Source organism: Emys orbicularis, chromosome 1 (genome assembly GCF_028017835.1).
Source record: "Emys orbicularis isolate rEmyOrb1 chromosome 1, rEmyOrb1.hap1, whole genome shotgun sequence".
NCBI lineage: Eukaryota > Metazoa > Chordata > Testudines > Emydidae > Emys > Emys orbicularis.
In genome coordinates, this window is record NC_088683.1 from 332,456,420 (window position 1) to 332,472,926 (window position 16,507).

Sequence of the window (16,507 nt, forward strand, 5' to 3'; positions counted from 1 at the left end):
CACCCTTTTAGATACCTGAAAACTGCTATCATGTCCCCTCTCAGTCTTCTCTTTTCCAAACTAAACAAACCCAATTCTTTCAGCCTTCCTTCATAGGTCATGTTCTCAAGACCTTTAATCATTCTTGTTGCTCTTCTCTGGACCCTTTCCAATTTCTCCACATCTTTCTTGAAATGCGGTGCCCAGAACTGGACACAATACTCCAGCTGAGGCCTAACCAGAGCAGAGTAGAGCGGAAGAATGACTTCTCGTGTCTTGCTCACAACACACCTGTTAATACATCCCAGAATCATGTTTGCTTTTTTTGCAACAGCATCACACTGTTGATTCATATTTAGCTTGTGGTCCACTATAACCCCTAGATCCCTTTCTGCCGTACTCCTTCCTAGACAGTCTCTTCCCATTCTGTATGTGTGAAACTGATTTTTTCTTCCTAAGTGGAGCACTTTGCATTTGTCTTTGTTAAACTTCATCCTGTTTAACTCAGACCATTTCTCCAATTTGTCCAGATCATTTTGAATTATGACCCTGTCCTCCAAAGCAGTTGCAATCCCTCCGAGTTTGGTATCATCCGCAAACTTAATAAGCGTACTTTCTATGCCAATATCTAAGTCGTTAATGAAGATATTGAACAGAGCCGGTCCCAAAACAGACCCCTGCGGAACCCCACTCGTTATGCCTTTCCAGCAGGATTGGGAACCATTAATAACAACTCTCTGAGTACGGTTATCCAGCCAGTTATGCACCCACCTTATAGTAGCCCCATCTAAATTGTATTTGCCTAGTTTGTCGATAAGAATATCGTGTGAGACCGTATCAAATGCCTTACTAAAGTCTAGGTATACCACATCCACCGCTTCTCCCTTATCCACAAGACTCGTTATCCTATGGAAGAAAGCTATCAGATTGGTTTGACATGATTTGTTCTTTACAAATCCATGCTGGCTGTTCCCTATCACCTTACCACCTTCCAAGTGTTTGCAGATGATTTCCTTAATTACTTGCTCCATTATCTTCCCTGGCACAGAAGTTAAACTAACTGGTCTGTAGTTTCCTGGGTTGTTTTTATTTCCCTTTTTATAGATGGGCACTATATTTGCCCTTTTCCAGTCTTCTGGAATCTCTCCCGTCTCCCATGATTTTCCAAAGATAATAGCTAGAGGCTCAGATACCTCCTCTATTAGCTCCTTGAGTATTCTAGGATGCATTTCATCAGGCCCTGGTGACTTGCAGGCATCTAACTTTTCTAAGTGATTTTTAACTTGTTCTTTTTTTATTTTATCTGCTAAACCTACCCCCTTCCCATTAGCATTCACTATGTTAGGCATTCCTTCAGACTTCTCGGTGAAGACCGAAACAAAGAAGTCATTAAGCATCTCTGCCATTTCCAAGTTTCCTGTTACTGTTTCTCCCTCTTCACTAAGCAGTGGGCCTACCCTGTCTTTGGTCTTCCTCTTGCTTCTAATGTATTGATAAAAAGTCTTCTTGTTCCCCTTTATTCCCGTAGCTAGTTTGAGCTCATTTTGTGCCTTTGCCTTTCTAATCTTGCCCCTGCATTCCTGTGTTGTTTGCCTATATTCATCCTTTGTAATCTGTCCTAGTTTCCATTTTTTATATGACTCCTTTTTATTTTTTAGATCATGCAAGATCTCGTGGTTAAGCCAAGGTGGTCTTTTGCCACATTTTCTATCTTTCCTAACCAGCAGAATAGCTTGCTTTTGGGCCCTTAATAGTGTCCCTTTGAAAAACTACCAACTCTCCTCAGTTGTTTTTCCCCTCAGTCTTGATTCCCATGGGACCTTACCTATCAGCTCTCTGAGCTTACCAGAATCCGCCTTCCTGAAATCCATTGTCTCTATTTTGCTATTCTCCCTTCTACCCTTCCTTAGAATTGCAAACTCTATGATTTCATGATCACTTTCACCCAAGCTGCCTTCTACTTTCAAATTCTCAACGAGTTCCTCCCTATTTGTTAAAATCAAGTCTAGAACAGCTTCCCCCCTAGTAGCTTTTTCAACCTTCTGAAATAAAAAGTTGTCTGCAATGCAGTCCAAGAATTTGTTGGATAGTCTGTGCCCTGCTGTGTTATTTTCCCAACATATATCCGGATAGTTGAAGTCCCCCATCACCACCAAATCTTGGGCTTTGGATGATTTTGTTAGTTGTTTAAAAAAAGCCTCATCCACCTCTTCCACCTGGTTAGGTGGCCTGTAGTAGACTCCTAGCATGACATCACCCTTGTTTTTTCCCCTTTTAGCCTAACCCAGAGACTCTCAACACTTCCATCTCCTATGTCCATCTCTACCTCAGTCCAAGTGTGTACATTTTTAATATATAAGGCAACACCTCCTCCCTTTTTCCCCTGTCTATCCTTCCTGAGCAAGCTGTATCCATCCACACCAACATTCCAATCATGTGTATTATCCCACCAAGTTTCAGTGATGCCAACAATGTCATAGTTGTATTTATTTATTAGCACTTCCAGTTCTTCCTGCTTATTACCCATACTTCTCGCATTTGTATATAGGCATCTAAGATACTGGTTTGATCTTTCCTCCCAGTTTTGGCCTGACCCTCCTTTCTCTCTGCCAATATAGCCCACACTCCCTCTCGTTTCCGACCCATCTCCCACGTCTCCATGTTCCCCACTTACCTGCGGGCTTTGCTCACCTGTCCCCGTCGAACCTAGTTTAAAGCCCTCCTCACTAGGTTAGCCAGTCTGTGTCCAAATAGGGTCTTTCCCCTCCTCGAAAGGTGAACGCCATCTCTGCCTAGCAGTCCTTCCTCAAATAGCATCCCGTGGTCTAGGAAGCCAAAGCCCTCCTGGCGACACCATCTTCGTAGCCAGGCATTCACCTCCATGATGCATCTGTCTCTGCCCCGGCCCCTACCTTTGACAGGAAGAATCGAAGAGAATACCACCTGCGCTCCAAACTCCTTCACCCGTACTCCCAGAGCCCTGTAGTCACTCTTGATCCGCTCAGTGTCACACCGCGCAGTATCATTTGTGCCCACATGGATGAGTAGCATGGGGTAGTAGTCAGAGGGCTGGATAATCCTCGACAATGCCTCCGTAACGTCTCGGATACGGGCTCCCGGCAGGCAGCATACCTCCCGAGATGAAATGTCAGGGTGACAGATGGGCGCCTCCGTCCCCCTCAGCAGAGAGTCTCCGACCACCACTACCCTACGTTTCCTATTCGCAGTGGTGGCAGCAGACCTCCCAGCCTTAGGGGTACGAGGCTTCTCCTCCTTTATTGTAGGGGGTAATGCCTTCTTTCCTGTATCAAGAAGAGCATAATGGTTACCTATTACTACAGCGGGAGGGTTTGGAGCAGGGGTGGAGCACTGCCTGCTGCCAGAAGTAACCAGCTGCCAGTGTCCACCCTGAGCCATCTCCTCCTCCACCAGTGGTGTATCAGCAGTCCTGTGTACTGGGACAGCTACCTCAGCTGTCTCCACATGGACACTGTCCAGGAATTGCTCGTGGATTCGGATGCTTCTCAACCTAGCCACCTCCTCCTGTAGCTCTCCCACCTGCTGCCTGAGAGATTCCACCAGCAGGCACCTTTCACATTGGATGGTCCCCCCAGCCTGGATATCAGTAAGTGGAAATTGCAAGTTACAGTCTCTGCAAAACCACACCAGGATCTGGGTAGAAGCATCCATGCTCAGGCGCTCTGTCTGGCTACAGGCGCAGGTGGAGGAGACAGAAGCAGTGCTGGCACAGGTGTTGCGGGTCTTCCTAACCATCGTAATCCTCCCTCTGTCAAACTCCCGTCTGCAGCCCCCTGTCCGCTGAAAGGGTTGTTTAAGCAAGAAGTTTTAGGTTTTAAGGGGAATAAAGGGAAAACAGATAGAACCAGCAAGGGACCCTCGCCCCTTCCCACTCCCCTTCCAAACTCCCTTGCGAAACTCCCTGTTAGCAGCCCCTGTTCGCAAAAAACATACTATTGTATGTTTTTTCTTGTCTATTTGGACAGAAAATACTGCTCTAATCATGTATCAGAGGGGTAGCCGTGTTAGTCTGGATCTGTAAAAAGCAACAGAGTGTCCTGTGGCACCTTTAAGACTAACAGATGTATTGGAGCATAAGCTTTCGTGGGTGAATATCCGACGAAGTGGGCATTCACCCACGAAAGCTTATGCTCCAATACATCTGTTAGTCTTAAAGGTGCCACAGGACTCTCTGTTGCTCTAATCATGTTAGAGAACCACATTTTAGCCTAGTGATATATACCAACAAGGTTACAAATAATTTTCCCATCCACACAGGCAAAAATAGCCACATTTTAAAACATGGTTTGGATACTCATGTATCGCTACTATAATTAATCATGGCTATTTTTGTAGTGCACACAGGGTCATAGAAGAGAAAAATAGAAAGTTGCCATTTCCAATCACACTACCAAGGGAAAGACAAATTTATTTTGTTCCATGTCCCCCTTCTCCCTCCACTCCGGCACTCCGCCACCCACACCCCACAGTTATCAGTGCTAGATTTGAATAGAAAAAATATTTCAATGCTGTCTTCTAGATCAACAAAATGCCCTCTCCACTCTTTACAGACACTAAAGTAGTTGGGCTTTGTATAATGTCTAGGTTTTTTACATATATTGTAATGATCTTTTTAGTTGTACAGTATTTTAAAAATTGGTGCATCTGAAGTGTCTTTTGAGGGAACTACATTGTAAATATTTTTAGAACCATTGATAGGGTGAAAAGGCCAGGAAAGGGTTACGGGCTACTTGTCTGTCACGTGACTCAAGGGATTTAAGGAAGGGGTTTGTCTTCTTTCCGAAAGGCAAGGGGGAAAGCCTGGTGGGGGTGGTCGGGGGAATCACTTTGTTTTTATGTAACTCATGACTTTCTGTGTTTGAACAATAAATTGGGTCCTGAGGCCTACCATGTATTAGAGGTGAACCCTTTCCCACAAAACAACCTGCCCCTGCTGAGTCAAGCACCTAAAATGCTAAATAAATGCTTAGTACAACCCCCATTTAGTCAAAGTATTTGTGGAAGGTGTCAAAACAACTGGGTAATTGGTGTGTGACTGTGAAAATGACTCATGAGGAATGTGGTGTATTACCGTAATTTAGGCCTGGTCTACACTATGACTTTAATTCGGATTTAGCAGCGTTAAATCGAATTAACCCTGCACCCGTCCACACAACGGAGCCATTTATTTCGAAATAAAGGGCTCTTAAAATCGATTTCTGTACTCCACCCCGACGAGCGGAGTAGCGCCAAAATCGATTTTGTCATTTCGAATTAGGGTTAGTGTGGCCGCAATTCGATGGTATTGGCCTCCGGGAGCTGTCCCAGAGTGCACCATTGTGACCGCTCTGGACAGCAATCTGAACTCGCATGCACTGGCCAGGTAGACAGGAAAAGCCCAAGGAAAATTTGAATTTCATTTCCTGTTTGCCCAGCGTGGAGAGCACAGGTGACCACAGATAGCTCAGCTCATCAGCAGGTAACCATGCAGGCTGATAATCGAAAAAGAGCACCAGCATGGACCGTACGGGAGGTACTGGATCTGATCGCTATATGGGGAGAGGATTCAGTGCTAGCAGAACTTCGTTCGAAAAGACGAAATGCCAAAACTTTTGAAAAAATCTCCAAGGGCATGATGGAGAGAGGCCACAATAGGGACTCAGATCAGTGCCGCGTGAAAGTCAAGGAGCTCAGACAAGCCTATCAAAAAACAAAGGAGGCAAACGGTCGCTCCGGGTCAGAGCCGCGGACATGCCGCTTCTACGCCGAGCTGCATGCAATTCTAGGGGGGGCCGCCACCACTACCCCACCTGTGACCGTGGATTCCGGGTCGGGGATAGTCTCATCAGCTACACCTGAGGATTCTGCGGATGGGGAAGAGAAGGAGGAGGAGGAGGACGAGCTTGCAGAGAGCACCCAGCACTCCGTTCTCCCCAACAGCCAGGATCTTTTTCTCAGCCTGACTGAAGTACCCTCCCAACCCTCCCAAGCCAGTATCCAAGACCATGACCCCATGGAAGGGACCTCAGGTGAGTTTACCTTTTAAAATATAAAACTTGTTTTAAAAGCAAGCGTTTTTTAATGATTACTTTGCCCTGAGGACTTGGGATGCATTCGCGGCCAGTACAGCTACTGGAAAAGTCTGTTAACGTGTCTGGGGATGGAGTGGAAATCCTCCAGGGACATCTCCATGAAGCTCTCCTGGAGGTACTCCAAAAGCCTTGCCACAAGGTTTCTGGGCAGTGCAGCCTTATTCCGTCCTCCATGGTAGGACACTTGACCACGCCATGCTTGCAGCAAGTAATCTGGTATCATTGCCTGACAAAGCCTGGCAGCGTATGGTCCCGGTGTTTGCTGGCATTCAAGCAACATCCGTTCTTTATCTTGCTGTGTAATCCTCAGGAGAGTGATATCGCTCATGGTAACCTGGTTGAAATACGGGAACTTAATTAAGGGGACAGAGGTGGCCGTTCCTACTGGGCTGTTTGCCTGTGGCTGAAAAGAAATCCTTCCCTGCAGTTAGCCAAGCACGGGGGGGGAATTGGCCCTGAGCTTTTCGCATTTGGCTAGCAGGGATCTTCCCTGTTACCAGCCATGCGGTCGGGGGAGGGGTACATTGATCATCCCAGAGAATTCATGGTGGGAGGGGGGGGGCGGGGGGGTTAGTTTGGTTTCTGCAGGGATCTTCCCTGATACCTGCCACGCGGTGGGGGGAGGGATAAAGCGATCATCCCAGAGAATTGGAGGGGGGGGGGTTAGTTTGTTTTCTGCTGCTGAAGGTTAACAGGAAAACCGCAGCAGTTAACAGGCTTTGCTTGGTATGTGGGAAAGGAGGGCGCAGAAGCCGAAAGACAATGGCTTACCATGGCTGCCTGCAAGCTGAATTCTGTTGCCCGGACCTGCGTCTGTGATCTCTAACACCAAAGCCACAGGCACTCAATATTAAGATGGAAAATGCGACCTTGTACTGAAATCACATGTGCTATGTAATGTGAATAGTGTTTTTCACCATGAAAGAGTATAAGCATTGTTCTGTAAAATGTATCATTTTAAAAACTTCTCTCCTTTTTTTCAACCCTCCCTCCAGCAGCTGCAAATTTTTCAAGCCTCCCTCCTCCATCCCGAAGCCTATCTCAGATAAAAATAACAGGAGTACTTGTGGCACCTTAGAGACTAACAAATTTATTAGAGCATAAGCTTTCGTGGGCTACAACCCACTTCTTCGGATGCATATAGAGTGAACCATATATTGAGGAGATATATATACACACACATACAGAGAGCATGAACAGGTGGGAGTTGTCTTACCAACTCTGAGAGGCCAATTAAGTAAGAGGAAAAAAACTTTTGAAGTGATAATCAAGATGGCTCAGTACAGACAGTTTGATAAGAAGCAAGTGTGAAAATACTTACAAGGGGAGATAGATTCAATGGCTCAGCCATTACAAACATTGAATCTATCTCCCCTTGTAAGTATTTTCACACTTGCTTCTTATCAAACTGTCTGTACTGAGCCATCTTGATTATCACTTCAAAAGTTTTTTTCCTCTTACTTAATTGGCCTCTCAGAGTTGGTAAGACAACTCCCACCTGTTCATGCTCTCTGTATGTGTGTGTATATATATCTCCTCAATATATGGTTCACTCTATATGCATCCGAAGAAGTGGGTTGTAGCCCACGAAAGCTTATGCTCTAATAAATTTGTTAGTCTCTAAGGTGCCACAAGTACTCCTGTTATTTTTGCGGATACAGACTAACACGGCTGCTACTCTGAAACCTATCTCAGATAAGGCGGCGTAGAAAGAGGACGCGAGACGACATGTTCACGGAAATAATGGAATGCACCCGCAATGAAAGAGCTCATTTGAATGAGTGGAAGGACACTGTATCTAAATTTAGGAAAGATGCCAGTGAACGTGAGGTCATGAGGGACGCTCGAGATGAGAGGTGGCAGGCTGCAACGCTGGGGCTGCTGCGTGAGCAAACGGATATGCTCCGGCGTCTGGTGGAGCTTCAGGAACGGCAGCAGGATGACAGAGTGCCGCTGCAGCCGCTGTATAACCTCCCTCCCCCCTCACCATGTTCCATATCCTCCTCACCCAGACGTGTAAGAACGCGGGGGGGGGAGGCTCCGTGCACCCTCCCACTCCACCCCAGTGGACAGCCCAACCAAAAGGCTGTCATTATATTGAATTTGTTCAGTGGCCTTTTACTTCCCTCCTATCCTCCTCCCAAACCTCACCCAGATTACCTTCTTGGTTCTCTCCCTATGTTTATAATCACTTAATAAAGAATACATGATTTTTAAACGATAGTGACTTTATTTCCTTTGAAAGAAAGCTGGGGGAACGGGAAGGGTGGGTTCCTTACAGAGAATGAATGAGTCAATAAAGGGGGCGGGTTTTCATGAAGGGAGAAGCAAACAGAAATTTCACACTGTAGCCTGGCCAGTCATGAAACTGGTTTTCAAAGCTTCTCTGATGCACAGCGCTTCCTGGTGTGCTCTTCTAATCGCCCTGGTGTCTGGCTGCACGTAATCAGCAGCCAGGCGATTTGCCTCAGCCTCCCACCCTGCCATAAAGGTCTCCCCCTTACTTTCACAGAGATTGTGGAGCACACAGCAAGCAGAAATAACAATGGGGAGATTTCTTTGGCTGAGGTCAGAGCGAGTCAGTAGCGATCGCCAGCGACCTTTTAAACGGCCAAATGCACATTCTACCACCATTCTGCACTTGCTCAGCCTGTAGTTAAACAGCTCCTGACTCCTGTCCAGGCTGCCTGTGTATGGCTTCATGAGCCATGGCATTAAGGGGTAGGCTGGGTCTCCAAGAATAACTATTGGCATTTCAACATCCCCAACGGTTATTTTCTGGTCCGGGAAGTAAGTCCCTTGCTGCAGCCCTTTAAACAGAGTAGTGTTCCTGAAGACGCGAGCATCATGAACCCTTCCCGGCCAGCCCGCATTGATGTTGGTGAAACGTCCCTTGTGATCCACAAGTGCTTGCAGCACCATTGAAAAGTACCCCTTGCGGTTTATGTACTGGGTACCCTGGTGCTCCGGTGCCAAGATAGGGATGTGGGTTCCATCTATCGCTCCACCACAGTTAGGGAATCCCATTGCAGCAAAGCCATCCACTATGACCTGCACATCTCCCAGAGTCACTAGCTTTTGTAGCAGCACCTCAGTGATTGCTTTGGCTACTTGCATCACAGCAGCCCCCACAGTAGATTTGCCCACTCCAAATTGATTCCCGACTGACCGGTAGCTGTCTGGCGTTGCAAGCTTCCACAGGGCTATTGCCACTCGCTTCTCAACTGTGAGGGCTGCTCTCATCTTGGTATTCTGGCGCTTCAGGGCAGGGGAAAGCAAGTCACAAAGTTCCAAGAAAGTGCCCTTACGCATGCGAAAGTTTCGCAGCCACTGGGAATCGTCCCACACCTGCAACACTATGCGGTCCCACCAGTCTGTGCTTGTTTCCTGGGCCCAGAATCGGCGTTCCACGGCTATAACCTGCCCCATTAACAGCATGATCTCCAAAGCACCGGGTCCCGCGGTTCGATAGAATTCCATGTCCATATCCTCATCACTCTCGTCGCCGCGCTGCTGTAGCCTGCTCCTTGCCGCCTGGTTTTCCAGGTTCTTGTTCAGCATAAACTGTACGATAAGGCGCGAGGTATTTACAATGTTCATGACTGCTGTCTTGAGCTGAGCGGGCTCCATGCTTGCCGTGGTATGGCGTCTGCACTGTTCACCCAGGAAAAAGGCGCGAAACGGTTGTCTGCCGTTGCTTCCTGGAGAGGGGGGAGGATATACCCAGAACCACCCGCGACAATGTTTTTGGCCCCATCAGGCATTGGAATCTCAACCCAGAATTCCAATGGGCGGAGGAGACTGCGGGAACTATGGGATAGCTATGGGATAGCTACCCACAGTGCAACGCTCCAGAAATCGACGCTAGCCTCGGTACATGGATGCACACCGCCGAATTAATGTGCTTAGTGTGGTTGCATACATTCGACTTTATACAATCTGTTTTACAAATTCGAATTATATAAATTCGGATTAATCCCGTAGTGTAGACATACCCTTAGATATGAGGGGGTTTTTGGCTGTTGAGGGAGGGGATGGGAGCTCAGATAAATGTAGCTATTCTGAATGTGTGAGAAGGTATTGTCAGGGTGGCTCTTGTAAAATATTTATTTTTCATTTTTCTGATACAGGCACATGGAAAAAAAGCAAACACGGCATAGGCATTTGTATCTGCTATACAGAACCAAGAAAATGGAGGGAAAAATTTATAAAATAAACAAACCAGTTCATTTAGCGCTGATGTTGCATGGTTTCTTCAGAACACAAAACTCACAACTTCTGTATTAGAACAATAATGATTATCAAGCATGGAACATCTGGACTCTAGATGCTCTCCTTGCAATCATTCGTTACATTTCCTTAGATGAAACATCTGGCACTACCAGTCACTTTACAGGGTTTAGTTCTACACTGGAATAAATAGTTTGAGTTTTATTTGGCATGGAAATAAGTCCTAGAAACCAAACAGAACCACAAATATAATTCAGTATGCTAAACAAATTTGGCTCCAGAAAATACATGTGGCGTTCATTTGCTGTCATAAAGCTTCCTACATCCAGTCCAGAAACAGGGTTACACTGCTGAACCAGATACCTGAAATCAGGTTTCTGCTCCTTCTTTCTTCTCCATGTGCAGCACATTTATTGTCTGTCTTCCATGGTAACATATCAAACTCTCTACATTACTGTACTATGCTGACATGACCTGACTTGTATGCCCTTTACCAGACAGAATCAAGATTTGCGGAGTTTAGCATGTTTATGTGGCATTGTCAATCTACTTTTCATCAGCATTGATCAGTATTTTTAAAAAATACATTACTGTGCTAATCAAGGGAAATTAAGCCATGAATTGTCATACCAGATGGATGAAACAACAATTTTGTTCATGTTTCAGAACAGAGATCCAAAAATGAAATGTCTTCATAACAACAATATGCTTGGGGAAAATTTCTCTGTGAATGTCTGTGTAGGAAAAGATTCCAGAGTGGTAGCCATGTTAGGCTGTATCAGCAAAAAGAACGAGGAGTTTTTGTGGCACCTTAGAGACTAACAAATTTATTTGAGCGTAAGCTTTCATGGGCTAAAACCCACTTCATCGGATGCATGCAGTGGAAGATACAGTAGGAAAATGTATATACACAGAGAACATGAAAAAATGGGTGTTGCCATACCAATTGTAACGAGGGTGATTAATCAGCCACACTTTCAGAGGCTCGTTTACCTGCACATCTACCAATGTGATATATGCCATCATGTGCCAGCAATGCCCTTCTGCCATGTACATTGGCCAAACCGGACAGTCTCTACGCAAAAGAATAAATGGACACAAATCAGACATCAAGAATTATAACATTCAAAAACCAGTCGGAGAACACTTCAACCTCGCTGGTCACTCAATTACAGATCTCAAAGTCACAATACTCCAACAAAAAAACTTCAAAAACAGACTCCAATGAAAAACTGCAGAATTGGAATTAATTTGCAAACTAGACACCATTAAATTAGGCTTTAAGACTAGGAGTGGATGGGTCATTACACAAAACAAAACGGTTTCCCATGCTAATTTTCCCCCCCCTCTGCTACTCACACCTTCTTGTCAACGGTTGGAAATGGGCCATCCTGATTATCGCTACAAAAGTTTTTTTTCTTGTGCTGATAATAGCTCACATTAATCACCCTTGTTACAGTTGGTATGGCAACACCTATTTTTCATGTTCTCTGTGTATATATATTTTCCTACTGTATCTTCCACTGCATGCATCCGATGAAGTGGGTTTTAGCCCACAAAAGCTTATGCTCAAATAAATTTGTTAGTCTCTAAGGTGCCACAAGTACTCCTCGTTCTTTGTGTAGGAAAACAAATTTTACCTTATCTTGAAAGGATGTAATTCTTGCAAACTGAAGGAAGTGTCAGGAGAATTTTATATTGGTATGAGTCTCACTTCATCTCATCTTCTTCATCTTAAAAAAAGGGTGCAAAACCATTCCATCAAAATTACCTTTACTTTTGAAATAAGCATCACCATCATGAGAAAAGTATAGATTTTTGTAGCATAGTTTCATATGTGTTTGTTGCCTTAAACTGACAAAAGCAAGAAGTAGACATGTACATTATTTCAGGCTATCATCCAAAAAGAGCTGAAAAACAATGGAGGTATGATATGCCTAATTGTCATTAGTCACTGAGGGCTTGTCTACACTACCACTAAAGTTGATAAATTTATGTCACACAGGAGTGTGAAAATACCACGCTCCTGAACGATGTAAGTTACATTGACTTAAAGCGATGTCTACACCACGCTATGTCGGTGGGAGACGTTCTCCTGCCGATATAGTTTCTGCCTCTCGTTGAGGTGGAGTAATTACGCCGACAAGAGAGCACTCTCCCGTCGACATAGCACGTCTTCCCGAGATGCGCTGCATCTATGCAGCTGTGCCAATGTAGTGAAGACAAGCCCCGAGAAAATCCAGTTTGAGTTGCAAGTGCAGACCTTACTAAGGCTATGTCTACACTGGCAAGTTCGTTGTTAAAACTTTTGTCGCTTAGGTGGTGTGGGGGAAAAAAAACAACAACCCCGAAAAACAAAAGTTTTAACAACTGTGGCCAGCGCTTCATCAACAGGAGCCACGCTTCCAGCGACAAAACTATCACCCCTCGTTGCAGGTGGTAAAGAGCGACGATAAAGAGCGGCTAGACAGCACACCTTACAACGGTGCTGCTGCAGCGGCACAGCCATGCCATTGTAAGGTGCGCAGTGTAGCCATAGCCTAACAGAAAAGAAAATGGTAAAGGGAAGCCTCTTATTTCTGTTGTTGGTACTTTATGCAATTTTATTTGCAGTGATCGGCAATCTCAACAACAACCCCTGCAAACCAGGAAAGATGTCACCTCTAATTTAGCAGGATCACAGGATAATCCCAAATAGGTAAATATGGCCTGGTGCATTATAAGAATTGTTAAATAAGCATTTATTTATTTATTTATTTATTTATAGTACCTATTTGTACTATTTACATTGCATAGGATTTCTTAGGCTCTGTATATGTATTAGAGGGTCCACCATTCTGTGTAATATTTGAGTACCTCTGAATTAGGCTCACATATGTAAAACAGTGGGCACGATTTCAAACAAAATACCACTATTTATTCCACCAGGGCATTTGACTTTACCGCAGAATGTGTTGGCTTTTTTCTGCTTAACACAGGAAGTACTACACAAAGGGTAAAACCTGGCCCTATTGAAGTCAATGGGAGTAAAATTAACTACCACTGGTGTTAACTGTTGGAGGCAAGTTTGTTTGTTTGATTGAATTGATAAATCATAAAGTCTAAGTCCAACAGGCACCTGATTTTGTTAATAAATGCTGACCATATGAAGCGCTATTGAAGTCCATTCAGGTTCATTATTTTCATTTTTTTTTTTAAGTAAATGGGAGCTGGGGGCAGTGAGCACCTCAGAAAATCAGGTCACTTATTTTAGATGCCCCAAATATGGAGTTAAGCACCTAACTTTAGGCATATAAGTTGGGAAATGTTTCCCTATCCTCACATCTATTAGTCTCAAATCTCTTCTTGAAATATGGAGCAGTAAATAATGGCATCTTGATCATGAATGAATTTGTGATTTAGAAATTGGATTTTGAAACTCATTTGAACAAAACTTATTCTCTGCAGTTCCATGACTGCTTTGTTCCATGAAGTGTAATTGTAGCCGTGTCAGCCCCAGGATAATAGAGAGACAAGGTGGGTGATGTAATATCTTTTATTGGACCAACTTCTGTTGGTCAGAGAGACAAGCTTTTGAGCCACACAGAGCTCTTCTTCAGGTCTGGGAAAGGTACTCCAAGCATCTCAAATAAATGCAGTGCAGATTGTTTAGCATAAGTAGTTAGCACATAGTCTAAGGAACAATTCAAGGTAGAAACAATGAGGAGTCCTTGTGGCACCGTAGAGACATACAATTTATTTGGGCATAAGCTTTTGTGGGCTAGAACCCACTTCATCAGATGCATGAAGTGAAAAATACAGGAGCAGGTATAAATACATGAAAGGATGGGGGTTGCTTTACCAAGTGTGAGATCAGTCTAACGAGATAAATCAATTAACAGCAGGATACCAAGGGAGGAAAAATAACTTTTGAAGTGGTAAGAGGGTGGCCCATTACAGACAGTTGACAACAAGGTATGAGTAACAGTAGGGAGAAATTAGTATTGGGGAAATTAAGTTTAGGTTTTGTAATGACCCAACCACTCCCAGTCTTTATTCAGGCCTAATTTGATGGTATCCAGTTTGCAAATTAATTCCAGTTCTGCAGCTTCTCGTTGGAGTCTATTTTTGAAGTTTTTTTGTTGAAGAATTGCCACTTTTAGGTCTGTTATTGAGTGACCAGAGAGATTGAAGTGTTCTCCTACTGGTTTTTGAATGTTATGATTCCTGATGTCAGATTTGTTTCCATTTATTCTTTTGCATAGAGGGGCAATTGCTGGCACATGATGGCATATATCACATTGGTAGATGTGCAGGTGAACGAGCCCTGGATGGTGTGGCTGATGTGGTTACGTCCTATGATGGTGTCCCTTGAATAGATATGTGTACAGAGTTGGCACTGGCGTTTGTAGCAGGGTTTGGTTCCTGGGTTGGTGCTTTTGTTGTGTGGTGTGTAGTTGCTGGTGAGTATTTGCTTCAGGTTGGGGGGCTGTCTGTAGGCGAGGACTGGACTGTCTCCAAGGTCTGTGAGAGTGAGAGACCATCCTTCAGGATAGGTTGTAAATCCTTGATGATGCGCTGGAGAGGTTTTAGTTGGGGGCTGTAGGTGACGGCTAGTGGCGTTCTGTTACTTTCTTTGTTGGGTCTGTCTTGTAGTAGGTGACTTCTCGGTACCCGTCTAGCTCTGTCAATCTGTTTCTTCACTTCACCAGGTGGGTATTGCGTTTTAAGAATGCTTGATAGAGATTCTGTAAGTGTTTGTCTCTGTTTGAGGGATTGGAGCAAATGCAGTTGTATCTTAGAGCTTGGCTGTAGACAATGGATTGTGTGATGTGGTCTGGAGGAAAGCTGGAGGCATGTAGGTAAGTATAGCGGTCAGTAAGTTTCCGGTATAGAGTGGTATTTATGTGACCATCGCTTATTAGCACTGTAGTGTCTAGGAAGTGGACCTCTTGTGTGGACTGGTCCAGGCTGAGGTTGATGGAAATCGTTGAAATCTTAGTGGAATTCCTCAAGGGCCTCCTTCCCATGGGTCCAGATGATGAAGATGTCATCAATGTAGCGCAAATAGAGTAGGGGCGTAAGGGGACGAGAGCTGAGGAAGCGTCATTCTAAGTCAGCCATAAAAATGTTAGCAAACTGAGGGGCCATGCGGGTACCCATAGCAATCCCGCTGTCTTGAAGGTATAAATTGTCCCCAAATCTGAAATAGTTGTGGGTGCGGACAAAGTCACAAAGTTCAGCCACCAGGTTTGCCGTGATGGTATCGGGGATGCTATTCCTGATGGCTTATAGTCCATCTTTGTGTGGAATGTTGGTGTAGAGGGCTTCTACATCCATAGTGGCTAGGATGGTGTTTTCTGGAAGATCACCAAAGGATTGTAGTTTTTTCAGGAAGTCAGTGGTGTCTCGAAGATAGCTGGGAGTGCTGGTAGCGTAGGGCCTGAGGAGAGAGTCTACATAGCCAGATAATCCTGCTGTCAAGGTGCCAATGCCTGAGATGATGGGGCATCTAGGTTTCCCAGATTTATGGATTTTGGGTAGCAGGTAGAATACCCCTGGTCGGGGCTCTAGGGGTGTGTCAGTGTAGATTTGTTCCTGTACTTCTTTCGGGAGTTTCTTAAGAAGATGCTGTAGTTTCTTTTGGTAATCCTCAGTGGGGTCAGAGGGTAATGGCCTGTAGAATGTGATGTCAGAGAGCTGTCTAGCAGCCTCTTGTTCATATTCCGACCTATTCATGATGACTACAGCACCTCCTTTGTCAGCCTTTTTTATTATGATGTCAGAGTTTTTTCTGAGGCTGTGGATGGCGTTGTGTTCTGCATCGGTGAGGTTATGGGGCAAGTGGTGCTGCTTTTCCACAATTTCAGCTCGTGCACATCGACGGAAGCACTCTATGTAGAAGTCCAGTCTGTTGTTTTGACCTTCAGGAGAAGTCCACACAGAATCCTTCTTTTTGTAGTGTTGGTGGGTAGAGTGGCCCATTAACACCTCTGCAGTCATAGGACAAAAAGAGGGGATTAGTGATTTACAGATTGTTGTAATACACCATAAATCCAGTGTTGCTGTTCAGTCCATGGTTTTTAGAGTCTAGCCAAGTTACGAATTTAAGCTCCCAGGCCCATCTTTTGAAAGTGTTGTGCAGGTTTCCTTTGAAGATGAGGTCTGAGCGGTCAGCTATAGAGTGATCACTTTGTGAAAAGTGTTCA